Genomic DNA, 25,883 nt, shown 5'->3' on the forward strand with positions numbered 1-25,883 from the left:
ATTCAAGGGAATGGTCTGTGTCTGCAAGTTGTGGTCCACAGTACGGGCGGTTGTGTGCATGAGCCGTAACTGATGCAACAAGATCTTTTTTTTTTTTTACAGGATCCTGTTTTTTCTTTCTGTAAACTCTCACTAGACCTGTTACCCTAAAACTGTAATAATATTAGTTGTGCAGTGACCCTCTGCGGGGTGCTGTGAGGAGGAGAGGAGTGGTAGTGTTGGCACAGATAGAGGTAGTAGTGGTTCATGGCGCTCCCTGGTGCCGTGCAGTGATCGGAGGGTGCATCCTTTCTTTATTCAAGTCACCTTGATCTTTTGGGGTGATGGGGTGCAAGGCAGGACAACTGATGCAGGTCCGGCAGATAATGGAGGCAATGACCCAATTTAGCTATAAAAAGCCAGTTTAGTAAGAATAAAGAACGGTCTCTTTAATAAGGATTAGAGAGGAGCTAATTCAACCCCACAAAGTGGAATTCAATCCAAATTTCAGGGTAAATTTGATTCGCCACAAAGCCAAGTTATTGATTGACCTGAAATAGTGTAAAAAAAATAATAATATTTGCCTCCTCCATTTGCTCGCGACGGGACTGAAGATCTCAGCTGAAATCCTATGCGTGGTGACGTATGACTCCACCATGCCGTCTGCATGACGACGTAATCTTGAGCTTTATTTTTCACTCTGTTTTTACTCCAAGATGCCGTGGTCATGTATGAACGCACATTAGCTAGCTGGCCCCTTCACTCTCTCTCTCTCTCAGAAGGCTGGTACCGTGGCCAAAATCTTGTGGCCCACAGTCTGCGGCTCAGTAGTCCAGCTGGCTCCTTGATCACAGGACTGGTGACTCATGGTCTGTGGCTCAGCCACCCCATTCCTGCGTCTTCTTCTAGTCATCCATGCAGACTGCCATGAGTCTCTTTTTCTTTTTTAAAAGTTTGTATTTATCCTGTTAAAAGATAAATATTTAAAACAGTTCACTGAACCAATAAAGCACAAACCGATGAGACATTGCAACAGCGGCTTGGTACATGATACAAACTCCACAAAAGTCTGTCAGCAGTGTTCCTTCGAGCCTCTAGTTTCGCCGTTGCTTTTTGAGACAAGTGCCGCAGGATCCCCACCTTCAGCTAAGCTACTGATGTTCTAGCAGCTAACCATAAACCCCATATTTTATCAAATCTCTCTGGACTTCCTCTAGCAAGGTAAGTCATTTTGTACATTGGCAAGGCCGCTTCGATAAGTTGCATCCAATGTTGGACTGAGGGGGCTTTAGGGGGCTTCCAGTTTAGCAGGGTAGACTTCCTAGCATAGAACATTAGAAGTCGATATAGTATCCTAGATAGTGATGAGCGGCAGGTGCAATATTCAAATTCGCAATATTTTGTGAATATTCTGTAGAATATTCGTCGAATATTTGCGAATTTGAATATTCATTATATTCCACATTCTTTTTTTTTATTCGAAAATTGGCAAGGTAATGATCGCGTAATATGCGAATATTACGCGATCAAATACAGGTGTGGGTCAAAAACAAATATAAAGCACTATAGAATATAGTGAAGATGCTGTGAATATAAAGCTGCCACATCCTCTGTTTGCGGGGTGGCAGGTGCCACTGTCACTCCAGAGGTGGAGGAAGAAGAGGAAGCAGAAGAAGCCTGAGACCTTTCTTGGTTTTTGAGGTGCTTATGTAGTGTCCCACTAGGTAGGCGTGGGCACTACACAAGGGTTAATTGGGTGACGTGTTACTCCTGCTCACAAGGGACAGAAATATTATATTTAACTGTGCACTTTAATGTATTTTTCTATGTGTTTTTACATGCAATGTTTCCCCTGTATTATGCATTGCAGGCCTATTAGGGTGTAGTTAGGCATCCTAGACACTAGAGGGAGATAGGGAGCCCCTAGTATAAATGTTCAGGCCCAGACAGGGAGGAGTTAGGTCATAGTCAGGAGTCTGTGGAGACAGAAGTGAGAAGGCACCAGCCAGAGATATGCTGAGGGCCTCCTCCTGACATGCAGCTTGATAGCCCTGGCTGCTAGCTACGACCAGGAGGCTAGTGAAGAACTCTAGCCTGCCTGTAGATCAAGTGAGCCTCCGTTAGCTCAGAAGATTGCCCCAGTAGAAGAGATGTACCTCCTGGGAGCAACCTACAGCATCCCTCACAGTAAGGACAATACAGCAAGTTCAGATAAGTAACCTGATGGGCAGAAGTACTATAAAGTAAAGAGCAAGGGTCAATACTGGAGGAAGGATTTATATACCAAGGATTAAAGCCAGCAATTAGGCATCCGGGCCTTGGGATCCAGCCAGCTAGAATAGCTGAAGGGGATAGAGCAGCATTGCACTGCAAAGCATTAACTGTTTGCCCTCCAAGTATCTTGCATAATTAATACCTGCCATTATTGAAAGTAAACCTGCTTGCGGAGTATTGTTCAAAGGACTGCATCATCATTATCAACTGTAACTACATGTACAAAGTTGGACTGTTTTTCCAAAGTAAAGCAACGTTTGGTTCACCAACTGCGTACTCTATTAATCCTCCTACAAATCGGTGTGCCACCGTTACAGGCACTGGCGTCACGAATCTTAAAGGGACCTTACCTAAGGCACTCAAAACACCTACAACATCAAGGGCACCTCACACACCACAGGCCTTGTCCCTATCTACAGAGTGTACCCCAGAGGAACTAGTGTCTGCCTCTCCTTCACTGTTGCATGCCTGCCCAGGGTTCTTCTCAGAAAAGTGAGTGACCCTCGATTGCCCATACCGTGACCTCACTGTCGCTATACCCTGCAGGTCTGGCGTGCTGCACTTACTCCACTTCAGCTCGAGCTTTGCATGTAGATGCCTGGTCATGCAGGTTGTGCTCAGGTTTAGAACTTTTATGCCTCGCTTCAGGCTCTAATTGCACAGCGTGCAAACCACTCGTGTCTTGTCGTCAATACATTGAAGAAGTGCCACGCCAGGGAACTCCTTGGAGCTGGCTTTGGTGTGCTTGGTCCCTTAGTACGGTGGGCAGTAGCAGGCATACTGTCTAGGCGACGCCCGCTCTGCTTTTGCACCCTGCTCCCTCTTTTGCTGTGCTGGTGCCTCTGTGCGACCACTGACTCTTCCTCTGAACTGCACACGTCACTCGCATGACCTTGATTCCATGTAGGGTCTATGACCTCATCATCCTCCACATCATCTTCCACCCACTTTTCCTTGTTGGTCTGCACACTGCAGAAAGCCGCAGCAGTTGGCACCTGTGTTTCGTCATCATCAGAGACGTGCTGTGGTGGTCTTTCCATGTCCTCATCCTAAAAAATAAGTGGTTGGGCATCGGTGCACTCAATCTCTTCCACTTCTGGGGCAGGGCTATGTGGATGGCCCACGGAAACGCTGCCAGCAGAGTCATCAAAAATAATAAGAGACTGCTGCATGACTTGGGGCTCAGACTGATGGCCATGGGCTGCAAATGCCAACTCTGAGCTTTCAGCAGGGGACCGGGTGGGAGACGATGTGAAGGAACTGTAGGCACTGTCAGCCACCCAATCTACTATCGCCTGTACTTGTTCTGGCCTCACCATTCGTAGAGCGGCATTCAGGCATATCAAATAATGCTGAAGGTTCTGTCGCCTACTTGCACCTGAGGAAGGGGTTTCACTTGTGCGTGTAGCTGGAACAGATCGACCACGTCCTCTCCCTGCAACAGAAGCTCCACCAGCAGCACCACGACCGGGGCCACGTCCCCTATTTGACGCTCTCCTTATTCTTTGCGTTCACCCACTAAACTAAGGGTCCATTCACACGTCCGTTTTGGTGTTCCGCATCCGTTCCGATTAAAAACGGAACGTTATGCGGATCCATTCATTTTCAATGGAATCCGCAAATAATCGGAGAGCACTCATGGTGCTCTCCGATTCCGTGATTCCGTTCCGTTCCGTGGGTTCCGTTATTCGGATCCTGGAAAAAAAATATACCCTGTCCTACTATTAGTCCGATTTTGCGTTCCGTCATCCCATTCTAGTCAATGGATCCGACCAAAAATCGGATGACATGCTAAAAGCATCCTCATGTCATCCAGATTTTCGGATCCGCAAAAAACATGAACGTTTATCTGGAAAGGTAAAAATACTGACGTGTGAATGCACCCTAACAGATGGTTTTTGTCAGGCAACAATGTAACCGCCAATAGTCAACAATTAAGTTCACTGAGAGTAAGACCGTGCCGGTGTCATAAAGAGAAACATTTTTTGGAGGTCACTCAACAGTGTGACATGCGAATGTAATACAATTACTTCACTGTCACAAAAAATGTTAATTTGTCAACCAACAATGTAACAGCAGTATTGACTGGTTTTATTGGACTGTCAGATATGCAGTGTCGGTGTAAGAAAGAGAAAAAAATCGCTTTAGGTCACACAAATATGTGACAGACTAATGTAATTGAATTATTTTCACTGCCAGGTATGCACTGCAGGCTGCAGGGGCACTTGACCACCAAAAAAAGGGAATTTGTCCCCCTTGAATCTAACAGATGGATTTAATGAATAGATTTTCGCTGTCAGATATTCAGCACAGGCGTACTTCACAGAAAAAAATGTGAATATGCCCCCCCCCCACCCCCGGGGCCCTGAAGTCACAGACAGATTACCTATATTATTTTCCCTTCCCCTGGCACATATGCAGTGCAGGTGTCCTTAAAAATGCCCAGATGTCACACACTTAGCTACCAGAACAGGATTAAAGTAATGTCCCTGGCACACATGCACTTGCACTCCCACCTAACAAACAGACTGATTAAAGCTTATTTCTCTGTGGCACTGGGCTCAGGGGTACAAACATGAGCATAGCACCAACAAAAATAATCGCTGTAGTTTGCAGATTTAACACCAAGAACACCAGAATTGTTTCCTATTCTCTCCCTCACAGCAGCAGCATCCTCTCCCTACACTAGTAACAGCAGATTGACGTGCAGCGCTACGTGACTCCAGCTTATATAGAGGCTGGGTCACATTATGGACTGGCCAATCACAGCCATGCCATTAGTAGGCATGGCTGTGATGGCTTCTAAGGGCACAGAGTTAAACACTTGTTGATTGGCTGCTCTGTAGCTTTTCAACACTCGTCATTAAATCGCCGAGCACCGAACTGGAACCCGAACTTGAAACCCTGAAATGTTCGGGTTCATGTTCGCTCAACCCTAGTCCTAGACCCCACATGGACTCCATGTCATGCCAGTGACGCGTGCAGTTCTAAAGAAGAGGAGGTGGTCATGCAGAGCCAGCCGCACAGCAAAAGAGGGAGCAGGGTGCAAAAGCAGAGCGGCCGGCCTCTAGCCAGTATGCCTGCTACTGCCCACCTCACCCAGTGACTGAGCACACCAAACCCAGCTCAAAGGAGTTCCCTGGTGTAGCAGTTCTTAAGAAAATGTGCCATTTATTTATAAGATTATTAAGTCTTATATTGGAAGAGTAGAGAGATATACCGGGTGCACCTAGCCATTGTTATACTGCAGCACTATTTGCAATTTCCCAATGTTTTGGGGCCTCCAGAAACAAACAAAAATCATTTATATATATATAGAAATTTTTAAACATAAAAAAATATAAGTTGGCTACCTCCTCCGCTTCTTTGCCTGCACCGCCACCTCCACCTCCTCCTCCACTCGGACCTCCACTTCCTGGCTCAAGATTTTTATGTCTTATATAGGCAGAGTAGAGAAATATACCAGCCAAACCCCAAAAAATGGCTAAATGTCACACTCAGAATTAGGGGGTAGAGAGAGAGTGACTCCTTCTCCCCTGTGCTGCTGAGGAGAACACGGAGCACGCTGAGAGCAGCACACTCCTTGTTCTCTGATACTAGACTGTGCAATAGCGAAGCCTAGTATCGAAAAAAGGCAAATCCCGGTATCAAGGTCGAGACCAGACAAAGGTATCGATACCCAAAACAACCCTAGTCCTGTGTCGGTTTGTGACTAAAATACTAAAATACTGCCGACATTTGGTTGGATGGTCACATGATATGCTCTGACATTTACTCCACTGACTGGTTTCTTAAGGCTAGGGCTACACCATGACATGTGTCGCGCAACAATGAGAGCACATAGGGCACAACTACACTGCAACATGTGTTGCACGACATTGATGTTACACCAATGGCGCTCAGCAATTTTTATGATAGTCTATGGTGTTGCACTGCGACAGTCTGCGACTGCGACGTGACAGTCGCAGAAAAATCCATTTTGGATGGATTTTTTGCTACTGTCGTGTCGCAGTCGCAGCATGTCGCACTTCGCAGTGCGACTCCATAGACCATCATTATATAAATTGTTACGCAACATTGGTGCGACAAAATGTTGCACGACATATGTCGTCATGTAGCCCTAGCCTAATGCCTATGTACACCTTTGCGGGCAATTTCTTTTATTATTGCATTGTACTTATTTTGAGCTAAAAATATATGTATTTTTTTAAATTGTTCTTTTTTCTGTATAGAACTGAGATGCTCTACTGGATTTTCTGTCTTTTCTGTCAGACCAGGAGCAGATGGACTTCACTTCTTATCTCTGCTCTCTGACCTCCTAAAGACTCATTATAGCTCAGTCCTTATTTTACTGATAAGAATGTGGCTTAAGTAAGTGTTTATGGCCTCTCAGTAGTTTAGAGAGAAGTGTTATTAGATGACCAAAGTGAAAGTACTAGCCACACATCTAGAAAAACTGTTAACCCATTGTGATAGAACAGCTCAGTATTTTTAATAAAGGCCAACTGAAAAAAATATTTTTAGACAAAAATGAGTAACATGCAATCATAAAAAAGAAAAAAAACTTTGCTTGTTTTCCTGACATTGCCTCTGATTTTGATTCTGGCTTGACCTCCTGGTATTTGGACACTGTTTGGTACTTGACTCTGCTTGTTGTGACCTTGCCCTTGCTTTGCCTGCTGACTTTTTGTCTGACGTTTTCTCCTGGTTTTACTTTGCTGTGTATTTGTATCAGATTTTGGATTTTTTATCTGGTCCTGGTTTTGCTTGTCCGGTTTGAACCTGTTTGTATCTGAGCACTTTTTACCCCTGGATAAGTCAAATGGTATGAAGAAAATGGTTCCGGCACTGAAGTTTTCTCAATAAAATCTTCCTCTTTATTCATGTTAGGCTTCGTTCACATCACCGTTCAGCCTTTCCGTTCTCCTGCTCCGTTTAGGAGCAGGAGAACGGAAAGGACGGAGAAGGCACATAACTGAGCCAAACGGAGCCCTTAGGACCCCATAGACTCTAATGGGATCCGTTATGTTTCCGCTCAGAAGATGATTTTGAAGCAGAGACAAAAGTCCTGCATGCACAAAGTTTGTCTCCGCTCCAAAATCATCTTCTGAACGGAAACATAACGGACCCCATTATAGTCTATGGGGTCCTCAGGCTCCGTTTGGCTCAGTTATGTGCCTTCTCCGTCCTTTCCGTTCTCCTGCTCCTAAACGGATCAGGAGAACGGAAAGGCTGAATAGTGATGTGAACGAAGCCTAACAATGACAAGTGCAGAAGAATTCATACAGCAAGCGAAAGTTTACGCGTTTTGGACACCTTGTCATAGTCCGAAATGCGTAAACTTTTGCTTGCTGTATGAGGTTTTTTTTCTCTGTAGACAGCGCTACAGCCTGGGAGAAGAAGACACCCAGGAGAAAAAGGGCAGGCTCTTCCCAGTGTTACCAATACAGCAAAAATACCGGGGGACATAGTGCAAGAACGAACTGGCACACCGAAATAATAGTAAGTGCAGTGAGATCCCAGGGCGCCGCTCTACACAGCCTGATAGTTATCTTACAATGTTTGGAACGATTAAAGTTCCTCTTTAAGGGAGAACAATGCCGCGCCACCAACTCACCAGTGTAGCGGAGATCGGCTCCTGCTACACTCACAGTGAATGCTCACATTGAAGCACTGTACAGAAATGTACAGTGTAATGGGGGAGGGGGGATAAAAGGGAATCCGTCTCATACAAATTCACTGCACTGAGACGGATTCCCTCCCCTGTATGGAGGGGGCACGAGGGGTCATTATATTTAATGGGGCTCTGGTGGTCATTATACTAAATGGAGGGTCAATGGGGATCATTATACTAAATGGGGGGCACTGGGAGTCATTATACTGTGTAAGGGGCCCTCACAGTGTGATGAATGACCCCCCAGTGGCCCCCTCACATACCTATCATTGCTGGAGCGCAGGGGAGCCGGCGGTCCTGTCATTCACTAACCGTAGCTCGCTGTGCTCCTTCTCTCCTCCGGCCCGCTGCAGCAGTGGGCCAGGCCTGGAGGAGAGAAGGAGATGTGCAGTGATGTAGCTAGAACCGATTGGGCCCTACAGCAAATTTTAGTAGCCCCCCCCCCCCCCCCAATGTGTGTTCACATCACGTTTTTCCTATCGGTTTGATGTATACAAATGTGCAGCACTCCACGTTTTTGTATCCTGCAGAGTCAAGTAAAAAATGCATACGTTAACGTATATGTTTTTTTACAATGGAACTGTATGGTGAACGGACGCCACTGTACGGTATCAGTCTGAGGCATCTGTTAACGCATATATTTTTGGTATACATTAAATGGATGGCACAAATGGGATGTGAACCCAGCCCTAGTGTGAGAATAATGGATCCACAGGATTTACTTTATGCTGTTAAAGATAAAGCAGGGCGCACCATAGGGTAATTCCGTTGGTAGACAGATAAAATAAATGGTTCCAGTACAGGGCTCACCTTTTGTGGTTGTGCTATCTGTAGGCACAACTCTAGTAAAAGCTTGTCAATACGTGTATTGGAGTCACGATTCGCTGGTGGATCTGCAGCCGCGGAGGGATGACTTCTTGTCGGAGATACCTGAAGTCTCCAAGAAGTGGTAGGATACAAAGGTATATAGATAAAATATCCCAGGGCGCAAGAATCCAGTCCAGATAGTGATAGTAAAAAGAAACGTATTTATTGCGGAAGTACAACGCGTTTCGGGGAGTAGTTCCCCTTCATCAGGTACATAACACTGCATATGAAATTACACACAGCATTTAAATGCACACAAAAAAAACCCGCCAAAGTGAAAAGTAGGCGGGGCTAAGAAAAGGGGGAGTGGTTGGTGGGGATGAGTCCCCAGCAAATGTCCCCTACTAACATACAACGAATAAGACGTGCCCTCTCATTAAGGTGGGCAATGACAAATGACAAGACGTACATAAAATGTCACTAGGGGGATGGATCAAGTACCACGTAGAGGGTCGGGTAGGGGTTAGGGGTGTAAATGTGTACTACCCACTGGCCCTAATACCTCCCTACTTGTCCTGTTACTCCCTCAAAGTGTATCCGAAGGACGGGGTCCAAAAAGCCCCGCAAGGGGTGGCCCAGACAGGAACTCTGATCCTATTAAGAAGCCCTAATAAGGCCCTGGTCAGGATAAATGACAAAGGAAAAAGAGTTCTCACTTTGGAAAACACACTAGTAGGCAAAGAAAAAAACACATAAATATAAGTATAGCACCACCTAGACACCCAGTAAAGATCAGAGTGGGGGAATACTCAAGTGTCCCGACGCGTTTCTTCAGTTAGAGCCCCAAGATTCTTCAGGGGACACGAGGCTATGCGTTTGCTGAAGTCAGTCTGTGACTAAGCCTGTAAATAATAAAGTGCATATATAATAATACGTCACAAATCCATTGTCCAGTGTAGGATCGTGGAGAGGTTTTTAACTTACTCGCTGATGGCTGCGGTCAGGGGTGGCTGTAGGCACACAGAAACGGCAGGACCCAAGGTGATGGTGTCTGCTAAGATGATGTCTGCTGAGGTGACCTACCGGGGAAATTAGAGGATATCTGTATAGAGCCACACTGGTTTCTGGCCTCCATTGATGTGGAGGCCCTCTACTCCTCCATCCCACACGAACGAGGGTTGGAGGCCTCTAGTCATTTCCTGAGTACCAGGGGGCAGCAATTTTCCATGCATAACGTCTTCACCCTTGAACTCCTGGACTTCGTGCTATCGAGCAATTTCTTCATGTTCGATGGTCGCATATACCACCAGCTCAGGGGCACAGCGATGGGCAGTTCTTGTGCCCCATCCTATGCTAACTTGCTCCTGGGCTGGTGGGAGGAATCAGTGGTGTTTGGGGACCCACCACGGTGGTTCATTGATCATATCGCCCTCTGGTCACGCTATATCGACGACATCTTTTTGTTGTGGAGCGGACCAGAGAGCGATTTTGACAAACTGATCTCTGAACTTAACGTTAATAACTTTAACCTTAGGTTCACTTCGGTTATCGTTAAGGACCGCCTTCCCTTCCTGGATGTGGTTATCCTTAGGGATGACAAAGGTGGTCTCAATACATCCATCTACAGAAAACCCACCTCCACAAATTCCCTCCTTAGGTGGGACAGCTGTCATCCTGTCCCTCTTAAGAGAGGGATTCCCACCGGACAGTACCTGAGACTTAAACGCAACTGCTCTGAAGATAAGGACTTTAAATATCAAGCACGAGACCTTAGGTCTAGGTTTCAGGAGAGGGGATACCCAGATAGGACCCTCAGACTGGCCTATGAGAGAACCAAGGCACGTACATGAACCAAACTTCTTCATTCTAAAAACAATAGGGCACGCGGGTCTCAAGGTACTGTCCGGGTGATAGGCACTTTTGACGCTGCTGCGTCACAGGTGAGGAGGATCCTGGCACACCATTGGGACACCTTGCTGATGGACCCAGACCTGGCTGAGGTCTTGGATCCCTCGGTTTCCCTCACATTCAGGAGGGGCAATAACCTGAGGGACAGACTGGTACACAGCCACTTTACTTCCGCAGCTAAACCACGGACGTGGCTGGATAGACCTGTGACGGGGTGCCACAGATGTGGACGATGTAGCTTCTGCGGCTGCCTGACACAGGGCAAGACGTTTGTCGGAGAGCCCAAGAATACCACCTACTATGTGAAAGGTTTCCTGAATTGCCGTACTGCAGTTGTGATTTACCTGATAACATGCATATGTGGCCTACGCTACATAAGCAAAACATTCAGGGAATTACGCAAACGTATGGGGGAGCACCATGGCGACATTCGCAACAATAGGGATACCCCCATTGCACGTCATGTACAGACGTTCCATGAAGGACGCTTGGCGTCCATCAGCTTTATGGGGATTGAACACGTACCAAAGCCCATTCGGGGGGGAGACTGGAACAGGTCCATCCCACAAAGGGAATGTTGGTGGACATTTACACTTAATACGGTTGTCCCCAACGGGCTTAATGAACATCTGAACTTCAGCTGTTTCCTTTGATTGCCTATTTTTTTCCTGTCCGGGCCCTGTGGCCACTTTCCCCACATTAAACCTCTATTTATTTGGTTTCTTACGCGGGATTTCTGGCACATACTGCCAAACCCCTGCGGGGAGATGGAGGAGGTACAGGGGGGCTAGTGGTCTTGACGGACCAGCGACCAGTATTTCTCTCCCCCCCTGAGCGCTCCCTCCCTCCACTCCAAATTCGTGATCGATGCAAGTCTTCCATCTGTAGTAGAATGGGAAGCAACCCACTCTTAGTGTATGATCACAGTGTCCTGCTGGTCGCAGGAGAGGCTGAGGCAGGACACTTTGTTTATCCCGAGTGGTAGCCAGATAATAGACAGGAGCTTTTGTTTATGTAATTTCTTAGTCTGGCCATTCGGGATATTGCTGCACCTGTGCGGCCGTGGCCGGGACTCAATGAGGTGACCGCGGCGGTGACGCAATTGCATCTCATGTGGCGCGGCCGGATGACGTCGGGCCCGGCGCCGGCCGTGCGTTCCACCCCTAGCCCTTTGGAACGCATGGGTCAGGGGTGTGAGGCGTAGGCGCGGACCCGTGACTTCTGGATTCTCCGATCACGTGATCACGGCCTCAGACGCCTTACAGGTGCGTCATGAGTAGGCGCTTAACCGGAAGTTTACTGATCCGAAAAATACGCCTCACCTGGCCCTCTAGCCCTTATAATGTGGCGGACTTCGCCCCACTAGCTGCCGGTCATCATCTCAGCAGACACCATCGCCTTGGGTCCTGCCGTTTCTGTGTGCCTACAGCCACCCCTGACCGCAGCCATCAGCGAGTAGGTTAAAAACCTCTCCACGATCCTACACTGGACAATGGATGGGGAGGTATTCTTTCTTCTGACTATTTTTTGTGACGTATTATTATATATGCACTTTATTATTTACAGGCTTAGTCACAGACTGACTTCAGCAAACGCATAGCCCCGTGTCCCCTGAAGAATCTTGGGGCTCTAACTGAAGAAACGCGTCGGGCCACTTGAGTATTCCTGTTGCCATTTCTTTACTTAAGAGATAGGATAACCGGATTAAGTTGCTTCTGAACCTGTCATGGTCTTACCTTCTTGCTGTTCTCCTTCGTTTGACATGTGCTGGCGGCCATCTTGGTTTCTGGGTTTCTTGTAGCCTTCCACCCTGCGGCTCCTCCTTCCCACTGGGAGGAGCTGGATGCCTAGCTCATATATATAGGGGGTCTGTGGCTTCAGTTCCTTGCTTGGTCCTCCTGTGTTCACATGCTTCTAAGACTGCTGCTGCTTCTGGTTCCTGATCCTGGCTTCGTCTGACTACCCTGCTGGTTCCTGATCCTGGCTTCGTCTGACTACCCTTCTGGTTCCTGATCTCTGGCCTCTCAAAGACTCTGCTTCGGTTTCACCATTCGTTTGGACTTTTGCTTTACAGCTTTATTTTCAATAAAGCCTTCTTATTTTCACTTATCTCTTGTTGTACGTCTGGTTCATGGTTCCGTGACATTAGGACCAAGCCATGAGTTCTGACGGTACAGGGCCATCCTCGCTACCCATGCTGGTTGCCAGACTTGATCAGCAGGATCACCTGTTGGGTCGGTTCGCTGTGACGTTGCAAACCCTGCTTGAACGCACGGCTCATTTCGCTCCCGTTGCCGATGGGTCGGTTGTCGCTTCTACTGCCGCTCCGGTTGTTGCGCCAGAGTCTACCCCGACACCTGTTGTTGCGCCTGCGGTGTTTCGGGGTATGACCGGTTCTGCCCCTCTTCCACAGCGCTTTGGGGGAGAGCCAACTCAGTGCCGAGGTTTCCTTAACCAGGTGGGCATTTATTTCGAGTTGCTGCCACATGCCTTTCCTACTGAGAGATCAAAGGTGGGCTTCTTGATCTCGCTGCTCTTGGACAAGGCCTTGGCCTGGGCCAGCCCTTTATGGGAGAACAACAATCCGGTGGTTGCCGAGTTTTCCGGTTTTGTTGCTTCTCTTCGGAAGGTATTCGATGTGCCGGCTCGTGCTGCCTCTGCTGCGAAGCTCCTTATGTCCATCAGACAGGGTTCACGATCCGTAGCTGAATACGCCATTGAGTTTCGTACCCTGGCAGCAGAGGTGGGCTGGAATAATGAGGCTCTGGTCGCTGCTTTCTCTCATGGCCTCTCGGATGCCTTGAAGGATGAGGTTGCAGCTAAGGACCTACCAGTGGAGCTCGAGTCTCTTATTTCTTTCCTGATTTTGATTGACACCAGACTCAGGGAGAGACCTTCCTTTAAGGAGAGCCTGCGGAGGTCTTCTAACAGATTGGCGCCTACGTTTGCTGTCCCACCCGTGCCTCCCTCTCCTCCCACGCCTCCTGGGGATGACTTGTCTGGGGGTGAACCCATGCAGCTGGGGTTTGCTCGCCTGTCCGAGGGGGAGAGGGTACTCCGGAGACACGAGGGTCGATGCATGTACTGTGGTCTCGGTGGGCATTTTCGGTTGGCATGTCCGAACCGTCCGGGAAACGCTCGTACCTGAGATCCTGTCGGGGGCAGATCTTGGGTGGAGTCTCCTCGTCCCCGGTTTCCCGTGTTGACAAACCACTGATCACTGTTGTCCTCTCCTGGGTCGGGGGCTCGGTGACGACCCAGGCGTTGGTGGACTCGGGTGCTGGTGGTTTGTTCATTGATAGTGTGTTCGCTGCCGCCAATTCCATTCCTCTGCAGGCTCGAGGTTCCCCACTGGCTCTTGAGGCGATAGACGGCAGACCCCTTCTGTCGTCACACGTGACTCATGAGACCCTTCCAGTGGGGATAGCCATTGGTGCCGTTCACAGAGAGTCGGTCTGTCTCCAGGTTATTTTGTCTCCACACTACTCGGTGGTCTTGGGGTACCCCTGGCTCCAGAAGCATAATCCGACTTTCGATTGGAGATCGGCCGAGATCCTCTCGTGGTCACCGCAGTGTGGGACTAGTTGCATCCATGGGTCTGTCAAGTTGCTGTGTACTTCCTCGGACTCTCTGTTGCCTCCTGAATACGAGGAGTACCGGGATGTATTCGATAAGGTGCGCGCGGTTGCCCTACCTCCGCACCGCCCATATGATTGCGCCATAGAGTTACAACCTGGTGCCGTTCCTCCTCGTGGCAAGGTCTATCCACTGTCGGTAGCGGAGAATGAGGCCATGGAGGAGTACGTGAGGGAGGCGCTTTCACGCGGACACATTCGCAAATCCTCGTCCCCGGCAGGGGCTGGATTTTTCTTTGTGAAAAAGAAGGGCGGTGAGTTGAGGCCTTGCATCGATTACAGGGGTCTCAATCACATCACGATCAAGAACGCTTACCCGATACCCTTGATTTCCGAGCTGTTCGATCGCCTTAAAGGGGCCACGGTCTTTACCAAACTCGACCTGAGGGCGGCATATAACCTGGTAAGGATCAAGGCGGGCGATGAGTGGAAGACCGCGTTTAACACCAGGACCGGTCATTATGAATCCTTGGTTATGCCCTTTGGGTTGTGCAATGCGCCCGCAGTCTTTCAGGAATTCATCAACGATGTTTTCCGTGACCTGTTGCAGCAGTGTGTGGTGGTCTATTTGGATGACATCTTGGTATATTCTGAATCCATGGAGGCCCACATTCTGGATGTCAGACGAGTGTTGCAACGGTTACGAGAGAACAAGCTGTTCGGTAAGCTTGAGAAATGCGAATTTCACCGATCCCAGGTAACCTTCTTAGGTTACATCATTTCCGCTGAGGGGTTCTCCATGGATCCTGAGAAGGTTTCGGCTGTCTTACAGTGGCCCCAGCCCAGTGGTCTTCGTTCCCTGCAGCGCTTTTTGGGCTTCGCCAATTATTATCGGAAGTTCATCAGGGACTTTTCCATGCTGGCCAAGCCTCTCACGGATCTGACCAGGAAGGGCTGTAATTCCCAGGTCTGGCCGCTCGAGGCCATCCGAGCTTTTGAGGCCCTAAAGTCCGCTTTTGTGTCGGCTCCGATTCTGTCGCATCCCAACCCTGGGTTGCCCTTTGTCCTCGAGGTGGACGCGTCTGAGACGGGAGTAGGCGCCCTTCTGTCTCAGCGTAGAACACCAGAGGGTCCTCTGCTTACTTGTGGGTTTTATTCCCGGAAACTGTCTTCCGCGGAGTGCAACTATCAGATTGGTGACAGGGAGTTATTGGCCATCGTGCAGGCCCTTAAAGAATGGAGGCACTTGCTCGAGGGTTCGGTGGTTCCGGTTCTCATCCTGACGGACCATAAGAATCTGACCTACCTTTCTGAGGCTAAGAGATTGACACCACGTCAGGCCAGATGGGCTCTGTTCTTGTCACGTTTTAATTACGTGGTCTCCTACCTACCCGGTTCCAAGAACATCAGGGCGGATGCCCTATCACGGCAGTACTCCGAGCTGTCCAGGGAGGAGTCGATTCCGACTTCGGTCATACCTCCGAATCAGATCCTGGCCGCCATTCGCACCAGCCTGACCTCTCCCCTGGGTGAGCAGATTTTGGCGGCTCAATCTGGTGCTCCCTCTGGGAGACCCAACGGCAGATGTTTTGTGCCTGAGGAGTTGCGCACTCGGTTGTTGCGAACCTACCATAACTCCAAGACCGCGGGGCATCCTGGAAAGAATCAGCTGTCCTGGGCTGTTTCACGTCTGTTCTGGTGGCCTTCCCTACGTTCCGACATCGCCGCATATGTAGCGGCATGCTCCGTTTGTGCCCAGAGTAAGTCCCCTCGGCACCTTCCGTTGGGCCTTCTGCAACCCATAGCCATCGGGGAGCGCCCATGGTCACACCTGGGGATGGATTTCATTGTGGACCTCCCTGCATCCCGAGGCCATACGGTCATTCTCATGATTGTGGATCGGTTTTCCAAAATGTGCCACTGTGTTCCTCTCAAGAAGTTACCCTCTGCACAAGAGTTGGCCACGATTTTTGCCAGGGAGGTCTTCCGGTTGCACGGTTTGCCCAAGGAGATTGTGTCGGATCGGGGGAGTCAGTTTGTGTCCAGGTTCTGGCGCGCCTTTTGCTCCCAGTTGGGGATTCATCTCTCCTTCTCCTCGGCCTACCACCCTCAGTCCAATGGGGCCGCAGAACGATCCAATCAGGCCTTGGAGCAATTCCTTCGTTGCTATGTCTCCGATCACCAAGACAATTGGGTTGACCTTCTGCCTTGGGCTGAGTTTGCCAGGAACACGGCGGTGAACTCTTCCTCTGGGACGTCTCCCTTCATGGCCAATTATGGGTTCCAACCTGCCGTGTTACCGGAGGTATTCTCTCCCCAGGATATTCCGGCGGTGGAGGATCACCTTTCCGTCCTACGTGCTTCTTGGGTACAGATCCAGAAGTCCCTTGAGGCCTCTGCGCAGCGCCAGAGACTCCAGGCTGATCGCAGACGAGCGCCTGCTCCTTCCTACCAGGTCGGAGACCGTGTATGGTTGTCCACCCGCAACCTCAACCTTCGAGTGCCCACTCCCAAGCTGGCGCCTCGCTTTGTTGGTCCCTTCCGAGTGCTTCGCAGGGTAAACCCGGTAGCCTATGCCCTTGCGCTTCCTCCTGGCATGCGGATCTCTAACGTGTTTCATGTCTCCCTGTTGAAGCCACTGGTGGGTAATCGTTTCACTTCCTCGGTTCCTCGGCCTCGTCCGGTCCGAGTGGGCAATCATGAGGAGTATGAGGTGAGCAATATCCTGGACTCACGCCTGGTCCGCGGTCGGGTGCAGTTTTTGGTCCATTGGCGTGGTTATGGTCCAGAGGAGCGTTCCTGGGTTCCCTCCGCAGATGTCCATGCTCCTGCCTTGCTCCGAGCCTTCCACGCACGCTTCCCTCAGAAACCGTTTTTTGCTCCGCGGAGGAGGGGCCCTTGAGGGGGAGGTACTGTCATGGTCTTACCTTCTTGCTGTTCTCCTTCGTTTGACATGTGCTGGCGGCCATCTTGGTTTCTGGGTTTCTTGTAGCCTTCCACCCTGCGGCTCCTCCTTCCCACTGGGAGGAGCTGGATGCCTAGCTCATATATATAGGAGGTCTGTGGCTTCAGTTCCTTGCTTGGTCCTCCTGTGTTCACATGCTTCTAAGACTGCTGCTGCTTCTGGTTCCTGATCCTGGTTTCGTCTGACTACCCTGCTGGTTCCTGATCCTGGCTTCGTCTGACTACCCTGCTGGTTCCTGATCCTGGCTTCGTCTGACTACCCTTCTGGTTCCTGATCTCTGGCCTCTCAAAGACTCTGCTTCGGTTTCACCATTCGTTTGGACTTTTGCTTTACAGCTTTATTTTCAATAAAGCCTTCTTATTTTCACTTATCTCTTGTTGTACGTCTGGTTCATGGTTCCGTGACAGAACCTATCTTGTGGATTACAGAAGATCTCTGATGGAGGACAAATTCACACAGACTCCATGCTTTTGTTTCCTCAGGAACACACACACTGCTCTGCTCACTGCAGCCTCTCTTTTTTTTTTTTTTTTTTCTCTGAGTGCAACTTTATTTAAACACTTCTTGGTTAACAAACAGACAACATATTCATATGACTGTAGATCAATGGATAAGCTGTATAAGGGCATATAAAAAGATGTCATATATCTTAACACCCCCACTTGCTCTTATACTTCTTATGAGAAATAGTTTGGTACAGTTACATCATTTTACTATCTATATTCCAAAAATATAACTCACAAATCTATCAAGCTTAAACTTTGTTATTGGTTTAGTCATAACATCAGCTAGCATTTTATCCGTAGAACAATACTCAAGATCTATCTTGCCTTCACTCAGAACAGATCTAAGGAAATGAAATTTAATGTCAATATGTTTGCATCTCTGATGGTAAACTGGGTTCTTTGCGAGAGCTATCGCACTCTGATTGTCTTCAAAAATCTTTACTGGCTCATACTGACATTCACTGTCCAATTCTCTTAGCAATTGTGCAAGATATAGACTCTCCTGTGTGGTTGCAGCTAATGCTATATATTTAGCTTCACAGGAAGATAGTGCAATTGTTGGTTGTTTCTTTGACTTCCAAGAAATCAGAGGTCCATTTTCAGTCAGGCTGAAACAATATCCTGTTGTGCTTCTCCTATCAATCTGGTCCGAGGCCCAACTGGCATCACTATATGCCTCTAGTTTTAATTTCTCTTTACATTTTCTGTAGCATAGTTCAAAATTGACAGTTCCTTTCAAGTATCTTAGTACGTGTTTGGCAGTGATCATGTGTTGTACACTTGGTTGTGAAAAGTGTTGTGACAGTTTGCTTATAGTCCAACTCAAATCCGGTCTTGTACACGTAGCCACATAAATCAAACTGCCTACTATCTCCCGATAGCTTTTTACATCTGCAAGTTCACTTTTGTCGTCAAAATCGAATTTTTGTTCACAGGGAGTAGATCTCGGTTTACAATCTGACATACCAAATCTTTCTATCATTTTCAAAATGTATCTCTTCTGATTCATCTTCACCGTTTCACTAGTCTGTCTAAAATCGATGCCCAAAAAATAGTTCAGTTTCCCAAGATCCTTTATTTTGAATTTTGTCGCAAGTGTTAACTTCACATCATTGAGTAGTTTTTCATTGCTTGCAGCAATGATCAGATCATCAACCCATATTAGTAATATTGCTTGTTCATTACCATTCTGTTTGACATATACACAATGGTCTACAGAATTTTGTATAAATGCATTTGGACATAGATAATCATGTAGCATCTTGTTCCAGTTTCTTCCCGATTGCTTAAGACCATACAGTGACTTTTTTAGTTTGAGAACTAGCTTTTTATTTGTGTCATCTTTGATCTTAAAACCTTCTGGTTGGTCTATATATATATCACAATCAATTGGGGCATGCAAGTAAGCTGTCTTCACATCCATTTGATGCAAAATTAAATCATATTGTGCTGCCATTTGCATCAAAATGCGTAATGAAGTAAAATTTGCAGTTGGAGAAAAAGTTTCCATGTAGTCAGTTCCCTTTACTTGATTATAACCTTTTGCCACAAACCTGGCTTTGTATGTTTCAGTTCCATTTGCATTGCTTTTTATCACATATACCCATCTACCCCCCACTGAATTTTTACCTTCTGGTAATGTGGTCAATGTGAAGGTATCATTCTCCTTTAGTGATTCCATCTCTTCTTTCATTGCATCTAACCAACTTTGTGACTGGGGTGTTTCCATGGCTTCTCTGAAGGTCTGGGGTACATCATGTGCTCTATAGCAGTAATCTATATTCATCAGTACCTGATCATCACAAACAGATTCTAGTGCATAGTCATTTAAATACTGAGGAGTTTTTCTATTTCTTGTAGGGTATCTTGTACCATGGTTATCATCTTTGTCCTCTGCAATCTCCGCTAAAGAATCTGGGGTCTCTTTAGTCATTGGACTTGATACAGGAATTACACTCCTTTCCTCATAGTCATCATCATTATTGTCCAACAGCTCAGTCTGAGTTTGTTTCTCGATTACGTCCTTTTCAATTAACTTTACTAGTCTGTGCTTGAAGACTTTGCCAGTTTCAGGGTAATACACCAGGTAAGAGGGACTATTTTTGTCATATCCTACAAAAATCCCTTTTGTGCATTTTGGATCCAACTTTTTCTTATTGTGTTTGTATGCAAAACATTCTGATCCAAAAATCTTCATTTTTGAAAAGTCTGGTTTCTTCCCTGTCAGTATGTTGTACGGCGTTTGCTTCAAACGACTGTTAAAACATCGATTTCGAATCATAGCTGCTGTCATCACTGCATATGTCCATAACTCTTTTGGTACTTTACTCTCTATTAGCATACATCTTGCCATCTCTATCAGTGTTCTCCAGTTTCTTTCAGCCGTTCCATTTTGATGTGGTGAGTAAGGTGCTGAAGTCTCATGTCTTATGCTCCTCTTTATGAGTAGTGACTGGAAGTCATTCGATGTGAATTCGGTACCATTGTCTGACCTCATTCTCTTGATGGTCCCATAGGGGGCAGTATCAGCGATAAACTTCTCTGTGGATAGAACTGTGTCACTCTTGTTTTTCAGAAAGTATACAAACACTGCACCAGAATAATCATCAGTGAACGCTATGATGTATTTGAATCCGTCCTTTGCAACTGGCTCTATAGGACCTGCTAAATCTGTGTGTACTAGTTCAAGTGGGTATTTTGCACGGGTGTCAGACTCTCTGTTTCTACTCTGAGCAAATTTCCCTTGGGTACAAATCTCACAATTCAGGTTGGACTTATCAACCTTACCTTGGATCTTCATTCCATCTACTAGGTTCTGTAGTTTCAAGATATCATCGTAATTACAATGACCAAGGATTTCATGCCATATCTGAATATCATAACAACCGTAACAACTGTCTTCACATCCCTTATAGGTGTTCAAATAGTAAAGCCTGTTGTATTTCTTAATAATAAATTTTGTCCCATTCTTATGAACCAGAATACTGTCAGCTTGTCGGAATTCAACAGACGCCCCATTCCTTGTTGCTGCTTCAACTGAGAAAATGTCTTGTGGATATGTGGGGATAAATAATGCGTTTTGTAGCAATGTCCTCTTTTGTTTTCCCTTACTGTCCATTAGGTACACTTCTGCGTCGCCTCTCTTGAGCGCTACACCGGAAGTTCTTTTCCCATCTGCCAACTCCATGTAGTGTTTCTCTGGCTTAAACGAGGTGTCAAATCTTTAAAATTTCTTAATGTCTGTAATAATATGCGATGTTGCTCCTGTATCTACCATCAGGCTTTTTGTTACGGGATTACTTAACTGGTCTTCGCTTATTTTAAAAGCAAATGTTTGTTTTGTATCATCAACTACATGCTTTACATTGTCTGGTGCTTTCCGTCTGCACAATGTCTCTCTGTGAGTGGAGCTCCTGCAATAATTACACCACTGTGTCTTCCTTTTTTTCACTCTGCTTGGACATGCATTGGCTTTGTGACCTTTCTGATTACAACTGTAGCAGATAATGATGTCTTTCTCCTTTGTTGGTATAGCAGGGGTGCTGACCTTCATAACATTATCAGTGCTTGTGCTGCTGCCATATTTTTCAGTGTCCTCAAAAATCCTTAACTTGGTTTTAAAATCAGTAAAAGTCATATCTTCTTTACCTTGTGTTATATGGATTGCAAATGGTTTGAATGATTCAGGCAGGCCTTTAAGAATCATAGCAACTACTAGTCCATCACTGAGGGTCTCTCCTGCATTTCTGAGTGCTGTAATAGCTGGTTCTGGGCGTATGATATAGTCTGTGACACTTTCACATTCAGATTTCTGAAGAGATGTTAGTTCTGTGTATAAATGTATGATACGTGGCTTACCTTGGCCAGCGTAATGATCTCTCAGGATTGTCAGCGCTTTCCTTCCATTATCAGTTGCTTCTCTCATTATAAGAGGAATTGTATTAGTTCAGCATAAGCTTCTTCATTCTTATTCCTATCTTGCATAGGATCCACTCCATCTGCTGGTTCCCGCAGGATGGTTTCTTTAAGATTCATCCAGAGTAGATGGCCTAGGAATTTTGTCTCCCACAGCTCATAATTCTTCTCATCTCCATCGAAAAGTAGCCTGTTCCATCGGCTCGTTCCCTCTCTCCTGGGCCCATAACCTGTTGCCATTTCTTTACTTAAGAGATAGGATAACGGATTAAGTTGCTTCTGAACCTATCTTGTGGATTACAAAAGATCTCTGATGGAGGACAAATTCACACAGACTCCATGCTTTTGTTTCCTCAGGAGCACACACTGCTCTGCTCACTGCAGCCGCTCTTTTTTTTTTTTTCTCTCTGAGTGCAACTTTATTTAAACACTTCTTGGTTAACAAACAGACAACATATTCATATGACTGTAGATCAATGGATAAGCTGTATAAGGGCATATAAAAAGATGTCATATATCTTAACAATTCCCCCACTCTGATCTTTACTGGGTGTCTAGGTGGTGCTATACTTATATTTATGTGTTTTTTTCTTTGCCTACTAGTGTGTTTTCCAAAGTGAGAACTCTTTTTCCTTTGTCATTTATCCTGACCAGGGCCTTATTAGGGCTTCTTAATAGGATCAGAGTTCCTGTCTGGGCCACCCCTTGCGGGGCTTTTTGGACCCCGTCCTTCGGATACACTTTGAGGGAGTAACAGGACAAGTAGGGAGGTATTAGGGCCAGTGGGTAGTACACATTTACACCCCTCGCCCCTACCCGACCCTCTACGTGGTACTTGATCCATCCCCCTAGTGACATTTTATGTACGTCTTGTCATTTGTCATTGCTACTTTAATGAGAGGGCACGTCTTATTCGTTGTATGTTAGTAGGGGCCATTTTATCTCCTATTCAATAAAAGCGAAGTTTTATTTAGTTAACTGCCCCTTTAGTTTTCCTTTTTGCATCTTTTGAGCAGTTTCTCAGGGAGGCTCTGACTGCCCCTCCTGAACGACCATACTTTGTGTCCCCAGCAGATGTGCATAGGTTTGATGTTCAATATATAATGATATAGCAACAATGCAGAGGTACCATCATTGGTGGTGTGGTGAGGCCAGAGAAGTAGGAATGTTGTGCTCCGATCAGTTTCTATGCCTCTGATCAAGGAGCGCTCGCACTGAAGGGGAAGGTCACGTGATCAGACCCGGTCACGTGATCGCGGCTTGCCGGCAGCACATAGTAACCTGGTTGCTGGGTAACCAGGACGCTTAGTGGCCGCACTGGTGTGTTGCGGACACAAGCGCAGCGAGGATGGCAGGGGAGGGAGGTGGAGTAGGTACTGCAGGGAGGGCGGACCTGTGTAATGAAATATATTAATAGCAAGGGGGGGGGACTCTGTCGTTGTGTCCGGGTAAGGGACTAAAGGGGGTAAAGAGAAGAGACAGTTATAACAGATAAAATGATGATAATGATGTATAAATGGTGCTAAAAAGATTGGATCAATCAATTCTGATAATGATAAAACCAATGATCGACAATGAAAAAGGGTAATGGATTAGTGATGCATAATTGGTAATAGATGAATCAACATTAAATAATTATCATCCATTAATCAATCAAGGACTAATGATTTGATAGGAGAATGAGGGGGGGGGGTAATAAATGAATTAGAAGGTATTAATCCATGGTGATGCATGTACATATTGTTCCTTACACAAATAATGAAAAATAATAATAATGGATAAAAAAATAATAATATTTATATATATATATATATATATATATAAATAAATAATGAATAATACATAATAAATAATAATAATAATAATGAAAAAATAATAATGAAAAATAAAAAATATATAAAATAAATAAATAAATGATAAAAAATAAATAAAAATGTTGGCTCAATATATGGAGCGTCATGCTTAAATGTGTACAGAAAATCAGGTGGCGGTGGAATATACATGTAAAATACTACATTGCACAACCTTGGGGGACCTTGGCGGTTTGAAATAGGGAACGTCACAATTGGAACATAACTGAACTCGGGGTATTTCAGAGGTTTATCTCAAAGGCCTCGTTAAGACCAAATGGGTTAAGGCAGTTGAGTTTGTATATCCAAAACATCTCACGCCTTTTTATCGTCTGCATGACATTATGGCAATCAGAGCCGATTTGTTCAATGGGCGTGATGGAAAAGCCAGTGGCGAGGCCCTCATGGCGAATGGTTGCGTGTCGAGACACGCTGTGCTGTAGGAAACCCTTTTTGATATTTGACCGATGTTTGTTAAGCCTGTTGCGCAAGGTTTTGATTGTCCGCCCCACATACTGTAGTCCGCAGGGGAATTCTAGTAGGTAGATAACATTCTTTGATCCACAGTCTAAATGTTGTCTGATGGAGAAAATTCCCCCATTAGATCTACTTTGGAAAGAAGTTGACATCTGTATAGCGGTACAGCAGAGACATTTGGGTTGGTTGCATCTGAAGCTGCCAGGTTGTTCAGAGTGTTGGGTTCTCGTGGGGGAAGGTTTGTGGTCGAATCAGTCGGCACGCAGTTTGCTTGGAGCTAATAGATTTTAGCTCTCCTGAACGTCAAGGGAGGATGGCTGGGTAATGATTTGGATAAAAATGGGTCGCTTCTTAGGATATGCCAGTGTTTGGATAGTATGCTCCTAATATCTGTAACGGGGTTCCGAAGGTGCACTCGGTCCCCCATTGCCCGCAGAACTGTTGCTTAGCTTTGGGAATGAGGATCTGTGTTTGACCTCATTCCCAGGGCGGCTTTACTAGCTGGGTGGCTCCCTGCTCCTAGTCTGCCTTGAGCGCCGAGCTGATCATTCGGTACTCGACTGGTTGGTCTGTCGGTCATGTGACGCTGGCCACGTCACATGACCCTCACTCCCCACTATAAATACAGACAGCCTGCTGGCCACAGGTTGCCTGTTAATTTAGGTTCCACCTGTGATTTTGTCTTTCCTGGCGTACTTACCTCCTGCTGAATTCCTGACGATCCTCTGCTGACTCCTTTGGTACTTCACTGCTCTCCTGGTATTTATGACCCCGGCTTCTCCTGACAATTCTCTGCTTGCTCCATTTGTACTTTGTAGCTTTCCTGGTATTGACTCGGTCCATTCACGTCCTGTTGTTTGTCTGTCTGTCATCCCTGCACTTATTCCAAGCTAGGGATTGCCGTCCAGTTGTCCCCTGTCATTAGGACTCGCGAGGCAAGTAGGCAGGGCCAGGGGTGAGGGTGGAGCGCAGTGGTCACTTCCCTCCCCCCTGTGTGTGTGTGTACGCGACCGTTACAATATCCTTATGATTGTTGCTGTATGTCATGATAAAGTTAGTACTCCACTTATTTTCAGATTTCTTTTTTTTATTTTTAGTAATATCATCTGTATTATCATTTTTATTAGTGGGTAGGCAGTTTTCTTGTGTGAGGGTTTTTGCTTTGTTGAAGGCCGCTTCTATGATTGGGAGAGGATAACCTCTTACGGATGATCTCACTCTGTGTCATGAAGTCTTTGTCTAGGGAGCAGTTCCTTCTAATTCGTTTAAACTGGCCGAAGGGAATATTAGTTTTCCATTTTTTGTGGTGTGAACTGGTGAATTCCAGGTAGCTGTTGCAGTCTACCTTTTTGAAATACTTGCGTGTTTCTAATTTATTATTGATGACGTTCAGTTCCAGGTCCAGGTACTCAATTTGCGTCTGATTGTGGGTACCGGACAAGGTGATGCCCCAATCAGTGGAATTGAGGTGTGCAACGAAATTATTAATAGAGCAAATATCACCGTTCCAAATAATTAACAGGTCATCAATGTACCGTCGATAAAAGATTATGTTTTGATCCCAAAAACTAGAATTATATATGAATCTGGTTTCGAAAGCCCCCATAAAGAGATTTGCGAAACTCGGCGTGAAATTCCCATGGCGGTCCCCCTGGTTTGCAGGTAAAGTTGATCCTGAAGCGAAACACGTTGTGCGTCAGAATAAAGGTGGGGGTGTCGTGATCCAAAACAAAGAGGATTATGTGAAAGAGGCACTTCACATTCTATCTAATAGAGACTATTACCTCCCTCTTAATGAGGACCCCTCCTTAGAGCACAAGAAGGCATTCAAAACCCTTATTGAATCCGCAAAACACATATTATACAAGAAGGAACAAAATTACATTCTAGGCCTAGACTCAGCAATTGCAATATTCTACCACTTACCAAAAATCCATAAGGACCCAATGAAAC

The 25,883-nt window shown here is 46.4% G+C and overlaps 1 protein-coding gene across 3 annotated transcripts in view; it reads left to right on the top strand.

Moving 5' to 3' along the window:
- LOC120997106 overlaps nt 1-25,883 on the top strand; it is a 100,492-nt gene that overhangs the window by 37,927 nt on the left and 36,682 nt on the right. The gene's annotated exons all lie outside the window — the stretch shown is intronic.

Source organism: Bufo bufo, chromosome 4 (genome assembly GCF_905171765.1).
Source record: "Bufo bufo chromosome 4, aBufBuf1.1, whole genome shotgun sequence".
In the NCBI taxonomy this organism is placed as follows: domain Eukaryota; kingdom Metazoa; phylum Chordata; class Amphibia; order Anura; family Bufonidae; genus Bufo; species Bufo bufo.